General features: G+C 39.2%; 1 protein-coding gene across 3 annotated transcripts in view; it reads left to right on the top strand.

The window, feature by feature from the left end:
* PAFAH1B1 (platelet activating factor acetylhydrolase 1b regulatory subunit 1) overlaps positions 1 to 8,999 on the top strand; it is a 65,950-nt gene continuing 56,951 nt past the window's right edge. Inside the window, exon 1 of one of the 3 annotated variants that reach the window (XM_090257873.1) lies at positions 1 to 376. The gene's annotated coding sequence lies outside the window, so the exon portion shown is untranslated. Of the gene's footprint in view, positions 377 to 895; positions 1,204 to 8,999 lie in introns of those variants that run through there. The other 2 variants (XM_090257875.1, XM_090257874.1) reach the window with 2 other exon arrangements.

Below are 8,999 nucleotides of genomic sequence, written 5' to 3'. Positions count from 1 at the left end.
GGCGTTGGGGCAGCTCCTGTGACAGACAGAGCTGGAGCGGCGGGGCGGCGTCGGAGTCTGGCGGCAGAGATAGCGAGTGAGCTAGCGAACGAGCAGGGAGCTCGGAGTCTAGGGATCGAGGAAGAGAAGGAGGGGAGCGCCCGGGCGCGAGCGAGAGAAATCGCGAGCCCCGGGCTTGGGTTCGAGCCCCGGAACGACTGAGGAGCCCGTCCGCTCCCCTCCCCCTCCCCGGGCCCAGGCCCAGCGCGCCATCCTCCCCCTCCCTCCCTCCCTCCCTCCCTCCTCCCTCCCTTCCCTCTCCCTCTCCCCCTTCCCCGCCGGTGGATGGGAGTGAAGGACGGAAGAGGCCCTGCGGAGGCGGCGGTGCAGTGCTCCGGTAAGGCGACGAGGGTCTACGCCCTTTTCTCTGTCTTCTCCACTGCGCTCGGGCGGCTGCGGGCCGAGCCCAGCAGCTTGACGATGTGGCTGCGCCGGTCCCCTCCCTCCCATTCTCCCCTCCCCCTGCCGCCGCCTCCTTCTTCTTCTCTCCTAGCTCTCAAAATGGCGGCCGCGACGGCCGTTGAGTGAGACACCCGAGAGGAGGGGGAACAGGCCGCTGAGGGCGCTGCCCTCACTCCCCTCCTTCCCGGCTCGGGTTCGGGGGTGCCAGGCCGCCGCAGCTCCACCCGCGGCCCTCCCCGGGAAGGGATCGCCCTCCTCCCTTGGTGACTTAGCAAGAAAAGTATTCTTGGGTAGGAAGGGCGTGGAGAGCAGGTCGCTTTCTGATCTTGGAGGAAGGGTTCGGCATTCCTTTGCCCGGCCACGGAAAGCGAGCTCAGCTTTCCCCACCCTACCCGCTGGTGGCGGCTCGGGGGCCGGGCCCAGCCTAGCTGCGCCTCGGCACCCACAGGCCTTCCAGGAGTTCCGTCCCCCGCCTGTCCTTAGGATGAGGTTGACCTAAGGAGGAAGACCAACCCCTTCCCTGGCCTCCCTGTGCGGTGGTCCAGCCTTGACATCCTCCAAGAGGAGCGGCCGAGCCCACCGACCCATCCGCAGCATGCACCCACCAAATGAGGAAGGATTTTTTCTGTCCCTGGCTTCTCCAGCGGGAGTTGCCTTTTGACGTTGTAGCAAACACGGAGCTTCGAGGCCCTCGGCTATTCCCCTTCCTCTCATCTCCCCACTCCTTGAAGAAACGCGGTGCCTTCTTCCTTAGCCTCCCAGGTGAGAAGTGCCTTTGAGGTGGTGGGCAAATTTTGCCTCTACCGCTAGAAGCCTGCGAGTGCACAGGAGGCGGAGGATTTTAGTATCTGAGATACGGAGAGCAAGGTGCCTTGGCTTTGTTATTCTGTCTTCAGTGACTTGGCAAGAAACTCCTTGGGAGGAGGGCAGGAGATTTTCTGTTTGGGTTCGGGTCGAATTTATATCAACCCCTTGGTTAGGAAATTGTGCTGTGGAAGGGAAGATCCAGATTTGTGGTTCTCAATGGGCGATGCCATGCCAAGGGCCCCCCTCCCCCTTTCCTTAAGAGACAGTGTGGAGAGAATGAAGATATTACTGTTATTCCAACCGCTGCTTAAACACACAGTCCTCGACATTCATAACAGTTTAAAGGCTAAACAAAAAAATTGGGGTCATTTTTGGTAATTCTCTTTTTGAAGGGAGGTGGATTGTTCAGTATGATTTTCATTTTGAAGCTAGGGCGGAGGAGAGTGCTTGGGCCTTCCGTATGCCATCCCTCCCCTTTTGCCACAGTAGTGTTTGCTTAAATGTTTTATTTTTATTTATTTATTTTTACAGCAGGGCTTGATTGCTGCAGGGACCAGTGTCTTAATCAGGAAAATTTTCTGCTTGTGTATGTTGGTAGTGAGAAAATGTTGAGTATATAAAAAGCTTTTACTTAAGTTGTGATTTGGATTTAAGGCATTAGCTAGCTTTTAATCTCATGGGGATCTCTCAGGACACAGTTTTGCAAAAATAATTGGCAGTTGCAAATTGCACTTTTTATTAAAGCATAAGAGTAATTTGTATTTAGAGTGATTTATTTCATGCTTTATTATAAATGATCATTGTTTGGCTTGTTCAGAAGGGGAGTATCTAAAACAAATTTGGAGCTTTAAAAAAAAAAGCAGAGCTAGAACCCAATTATTCACAAAATATTTCTGTATACATTGATTTTGATGGAGCTAGCCCTATTTTGCACCCCCCCCCCCCCCTTATTTTTTAAATGGGCTAATATTTGTGGATGCTGTGAACAGCCGTTGAGCCTGGGTGGAGTAAGAGAGCAGATTTAGATTGCCCTTTCATAGCATTTTTTCTCTTGCTTATGTTTTGTAAGGTTATTTGGTACTAACTGATGCTGCCACAAAAGCATTTTTCTGTAGTAAATCTTAGAATTTCATGTTTTTAGTTTCCACCTTTTTTGCAAGGTGGTATTGAATAATTGAGGTAAAAAGCAATGTCTCTGCTCTAAACAGACACTTATTGTCTATATGTATCTGTCTATACACATACACACACACGCCCTTCTTAATGTTTTTTATTGTTTTAGTCAAGTAAGCGTAGATTAATGAATGCCAGAAATATTTGGCAAGAAATAGTAAAAATATTGCAGAAATCTAATAAGAATACAACAGATATTTTTCTTTTACATTAGTTTGCTTTAAAACAGTAAAGCTGTGGTTTTTTAAAAAATGACTATCGAAGATGAGTATAAAGGATAAGATAATTTGTGTTAAAGGCTCTTGTGTTGTTCCTTGAAAGGGTTCTTTTTGTAAGGTACCACCATAAGAGAGGGGCGGTTACTTTAATGTTTTGTATCAAGCATTCATGTAAATAGACATCTTCAAACAAATGTCAGATCCATGTGGTAACTGTGATTTTGATGAGCTTTATAACTCAATGTGTGTTACACTTTTATGTTTCTGTTATTTTTAGTGTGATTAGAAAGTAGGAGGGTTTATATAGTGAGGAATGAGTAAGGTTAGGAATGGCAAATCACTGTTCTGTGTGTGACACATCCCCATCCCTAGTGTTTGTAGCTATAAAAGTGTGCTAAGAGTGGTGATTTTTCTTTTTCCAGTAGATATTTGTTGATCAGGAGCTTAAAATAATTTGACTTAGTAAGAGAGCTCTAGTTCCAAATGTGCATCTGTGTATGTTTCTGATACTTGTGGCAGAATCTTTTGCTTAATTTGGAGATCCATTTTTAAAATTCTTCATAATTCTATATTCATAAACTTTTAATGAGATTGGGATATATTACATTTTTTTAGTGGAATTACTTAGTATCTGTTTTTCCAGATAAAGTAACTCTAGTATTTAAGAGATTTGAATGTGTTTCTGGAATGGAAAAATCAGTATCATAATTTTTGGTTTTCTGGCTAGAACATCTACGTTTCATAGCCTGTACTTCTTTCAATGTAAATGTTTCCCATGTACTAAATTACATACATATAAAAATATATATCAAATATGTATGACTACTTTTTGTTTACATGTGGTTCATATTATTTACAATTTATATTAATAAACAAGCCATGGAAACTATGGAAGTTGTCAACATTGAGGTGGCAATGTCTTACAGAACAAACCAAAACAAAATGTTAGGGCAAAGTGAATTTTCCAGTTCTTCGCAGTGAGTTCTAAAGCAGTGAATCATGCACTGTTTTGCCAAAAGGACTTGAGACTTGGTTTTAAACTGAGCTGGCAATGTCTGCTGTGCTTCTAAAAGATTATTTTACTTGCCTCTAAGTCTCTGTTGTGAAAATATTTCGTAATGACAGGTAACCTATTCAGTGTACATTGAAAAAAGAAATAGATTTGAAGTGGAAATTCTTCGCTACTGTTCTGTCGTCTGCAGTGCAGTTGTAATTGTTTTTCACTTAAAAAGTTGCTCTGTTTAAAATAAAACATGGCATACAATATAGTAGTTCTGAAAAGAAAATTACTCTTCTGAAGATGCTTAATTGTAGAGTGAATCCTAGTTACTGAAGGACAAATATTTTGAGAATGTTTCTTCATGAAGAAAGATACTGTATTACATAAGCTTAATAGTTAACTGCAGTGAAGACTTTTTTCATTGTTTTAGCCTTGTTGCTGGTTTGGTATGACATGTTGGACTAGTCATTTAAATGGAACCTTAGTTTAAGCTTCTAATGTGGGTATATAATCTTTAAACTTGCCATGGCAGTTATAGCTTTAATTGATATTTTTGAAATTTTTTATGCTCATTCAATATAGACATCCTAAGTGTTTATCATTTTGATTTATTATTATTATTTTTGTTTTTTATTTTCTTTAAAAGATAGTGGCTCTTGGTTGAAACTTACCTAGTTAGTATTGATCAAGTGCATTTGTCAAGATTACTTCTGGAAAGGTATCCTCTGAAGTTAGTTGTCATTTAACATTGTCATAAACATTTCCTTGGAGCTTTGTAAATATATGTTGTACTCATTTTCATTTTTTCTGTCAGCTACTTTTTGAGGTAGGCTGGCATTTTTATGGATCAGAAAACTGAAACTCTGAATTTCTTTTCTTAAGGTCACATGTCACGTTAGCTAACGAGGTAAATACTACAGGCACTGAATCACTTGGGTATTGCCTTTTTGATCAAGGGAACACTTTTTCTTTTAACAGAATGGAATATTTTTAAGACTAGTCTTATGTTTGTTAATTTCTTTTCTAAAATGTTGAAAATCAATGGCATTTATTGCCTGTATTATTTAAATTTGTATTTTTTAAACATACGGTCTTGTATTAACTATTTTGCCTGCATAAGGCCTTAGGCATTTGAGTAAGTACCCAGAAAGTGCTCAATATTGCTTTATAGTAGTAATAAGTAAAGGAAGACTCGTTGCATGCATACAGTGGTATTCAGGTAGTAAGAATCATTAAATATCAGATTAATAAAAGTAGTGTTAAGTAGGTACTTGTTGCAGTTGATTGAGTGCAGGGTTATGTGAAAGGAAATGTGCTATTCTATAGTTCTTTGTAATTGATAACCTCCAGTGATCTCTTTGGAATTAAGGTGAAGGAGGGAAAAGTGTTTATATTTCCTTTACAGAGACTTTCTGTTGTCCCAGGGAAGAGCATCACATTTGTAATATAGTTCTATCAGAGCCACAAAATTCTCAACTGTAAGAAGTGAATTGCCCTGGCTGGTGTGGTTCAGTGGATTGAGCATAGGTTTATGAACGGAAAGGTCACTAGTTCAAATCCCAGTCAGGACACATGCCTAAGTTGCTGGCCAGGTACCTGGTTGGGAGCATGGGAGTAGGAGCCAACTGATGTTTCTCTCCCTTTCTTTCTCCCTCCCTTCCCTTCTCTGAAAATAAATAAAATCTTTAAAAAATAAAAATAAAAGAAGTGAATTAACTCAACGGACAATTGCAATTTATAATTTCCCTTTGCATTTTGATGATTTGCTCTTGAGCTCTTCGGTGTTGACAAGAACTGTTGACAGTTAAGTGAGGCTGTTAACAGTTTTTTCTCAGAGACTGTGTTTTGATGAGATGGTAAGAATCAGAAAATATTTAAGGAATTTAATTTTTGAAGGCATTATACAAAGTTTTATATTAAGATTTTGCACATTGTTGATTAATCCACTTTTAGTCTGCCAAAGATAGAAGGATGTTTAAGGGTGAGACAAAGCTATACATTTAGCATTATCAGAGAAAATTAAAGCTGTTGACTAAAACCTTATATGAATATTTTAGATTCTAATCCTAACTGCACAATTTACCAGCTATGTGCCTGAAAAGAAGCCTCAGTTTCCTTATCTATAAATAGATAATGTTGACAGTATCCAACTTATAGGGTGGTTACTACTATTGAATGATTAAAAGGCCTGTAAATCCTTCAGTAAATGGTTTTTATTTGCCCAGACCAGTGTGGCTCATTTGGTTGGGCACAGTGCACATGCTTGGATTGCGGGTTCGGTCCTGGTCCGGCCGTCTGCAAGGCAGCCAAATTGATATTTCTCTCTCACATCGGTATTTCTGTCCCTCTCTTCCGCCCTCCTTTCTCCTCTCTCTAAAAATAAATATTTTAAAAATGTTATTTTTGTTGTTAAAGACTTTTAAGGAAGCTAACTTAACTAACATACAATCTAAGCTTATAAATATTCATATAACTATAGTTATTACAGTTTTGAGTATCTTTCTTAAGAATTAATATTGAGGATTCTTTCCCCTTTGGTATCCATTATGTGTATCCAAAACCAGTGATGACTTCAGAGTTTCTTAGTAGGCAAGAAGTGCTATGTAAATCAATGCCAAATGGAAATATTCAGTTTTTTTATATAATAATATACTGTAAATAAGCATTTTTAACTGCAAAGTACAACTTTATTTTAGCAATCAGAACATTTTTGTTTATACCTTTAAATATTAATTCAATAATCACATTTTTCCTGTGTTTTTTAAAAAAAATGTTTAGATTTACAGACATGTTGTAAAGATAGTATAGTTCTTATAAATACTCTGCACCCTGTTTTCCCCATTGTTACCATCTTATCTTTGTGTGGTACATTTGTCAATCTTAGTATTTACTATTAGCTAAGCTCCAAACTTTATTTGGGTTTCACTAGTGTTTCCATTAATGTTCTCTTTTTATTCCAGATCTGATCCCCAGGGTACCACATTGCATTTGGTTATGCCTCCCTAGTCTCTTCTGGTCTGTGACAGTTTCTGTCTTCTCCTTGTTTTTCATTGCCTTAATAGTCTTGAGTAGTATTGGTCAGGTATCCTATAAAAGGCCCTCTAAACTGAGTTTGTCTGATTTTTTTTTTTTTTTTTTAATGAGTAGAGGAGGGTTATGGCTTTTTGGAAAAACTACCACTGAGATGAAGCGCACTTCTCATCATCATATGTCGGGTTATATGAAACCCACAGAACATCACTGGCAGTGTTAACCTTCATCACTTGGTTAATACAGTGTGTGCCAGTTTCTCAATTGTAAAGTTACTCTTTTTCCTTTCTCCTATTTTATCCTTTGGAAGTGAGTTCCATATCCCAGAGTGGGGAGTGTTTATATATATTATTTGGAATTCTTCTGCAAGGCAGACTCATCTCCTCTCCCCCATTTATTAGCACAGTTTACATCTTTATTATCAGAAAAATTTCACTTAGAATTTTAAATATTTATTTAAATGATCCCAAAATTTTCTAGGTTTTTAGTCTGTCTGTCTCTCTGTCTTAAATCCTTATTCAGACCAACTAAGTGAATTTCTACTCCTCTAGAAATTACTCAGAGTATTTAGTGTTGGGATTTTAGAAAAAAGCTCCCTATATTGGGACTTGTTTAGAGGGATACTACCGTGATCTGAGAAACAAAGTAAGTAGGGTATCTTACTCATTGGTTCAGATCTAGTATTTGTTCTTCCCTTCAAAAGGTTTTAAATACTACAACAGAAAACAAAATATTTTTATTACTTAGGCTTTTAGACTATTGTTTTAAAGACAACTGGTACGCCCATGTCCTGAAAGATATTTATTTTACATTAAGGAGAATTGATGATTTGAGAGCAAGATTGAGGACTGCAGTTATTAACAGTTCTTGTAGTTGTTTTTTTTTTTTTATCTTGCCCTTCCATTATAATACTTGTATAGAGAATCTCATTAGGTTTCTACTTTTTATTTCACTTTTTTTATTTATTGGTTTTGAGAGAGAGAGAGATTTGTTTTCACTCTTATTTGTGCATTCGTTGGTTGATTTTTGTATGTTCCCTGACTAGACATCAAGTCCACAACCTTGGTATATCAAGATGGTGCTCTAACCAACTGAATTACCCCGCCAGGACAGGGTTTCTACTTTTTAAAAAACTATCCATTACATGTTTCTGTTTCTCTTCTAAATTTTTATCAGTTTTCCCGTACAGCAAACATTTATTTAGATATATCCCAAGTATTGGGGATTCAAACATGATCGTCAGCACCTACTGTCAAAGATCTTAAAGTTTGTAAACATATATTTAATATGTAGAGGTAGTATAAAAGTGCTATAATAAAGATATTTAGTTGGTGAGATGAGGGCCCATAATTTTCAAGGAGGTCTTCACAAAGATTTTGGTTGAACATATTTGAAGAAATCTTGTTACACTGGGGTTCTAGCACATTTGTAGCCAGTCTCATAAGTACATATTGGTTGGTGAGGGAAGTTCCATGTAGTTAGGGTGGCTGGAGTGATGAGTAAGTATAGAGGAGTCAGTACATTGCCCTCATCTGGCCTGTAAAACAGGATGATCCATGGACCATCTTCATCAGATACAGATTTTTACTTGTTAAAAAAATTTAAATTTCTAGGCTCCATCTTAGACTTATGTAGTAGAAATTCCATTGGGGGAGCACCTAGGATATGTGCATTTTTCCCCCTTTTTATTTGAAATGAGAGAGCAAGGGGTCACTGTTAAGAGTTGCCATAGAAATTATCCCACTCCAGGTATTTACCATGTGTCAATATACATATTATCAACAACAAAAACTTTCCAGAAAGATTGTTAGCTGCAAAATGGCATCAGGTTATAGGTGGAGTTAGATCTCAGTACTTGAGTTCAGAAAAGAAAGAATTCAGAGCCAAGGAGCTCAAATTTACAGAGAAAGTTTATTTAGGAAGTCACAGAGATGGTAGAAGTGAGCCAGCCTCGGCTGCGTGGGCTCAGGAAACAAGTGACAGAGGCAAAAGGAGGGCTGTCGGAGCTCAGGAGGAAAAAGGCGGTGGTAATACGTGGGCCTGCTCAGAGAGAGAGCCTATCTCCATATTTAATAAGCTTCCTGGTTGATTGCTTTTGAGAACCATTGCTTTGCCCTTTGAGGTGCCAGTGGAGGATCTTAACTTACGGTAAGTGACATCATTAGATTTCCCTTTTAGAAAGGCACCACTAGCGTGGGAGATGCAGCTGTGGAGTGGATGGAGGCAGACAGACCTGTGAAACTATTTAAATGGTAGTGCAGGTTGAAAGAATGGATATGAGAGAAATGAAGTTTGTATAAAATTATTAACTAGTTGGATACGGCAGAGGT

The sequence above is a fragment of the Furipterus horrens genome, unplaced genomic scaffold (genome assembly GCF_987537825.1).
Source record: "Furipterus horrens unplaced genomic scaffold, mFurHor1.1.pri manual_scaffold_11, whole genome shotgun sequence".
Lineage (NCBI taxonomy): Eukaryota > Metazoa > Chordata > Mammalia > Chiroptera > Furipteridae > Furipterus > Furipterus horrens.
Note: the sequence above shows the minus strand (reverse complement) of the source record. Positions and strands in the feature narration are given on the sequence as shown.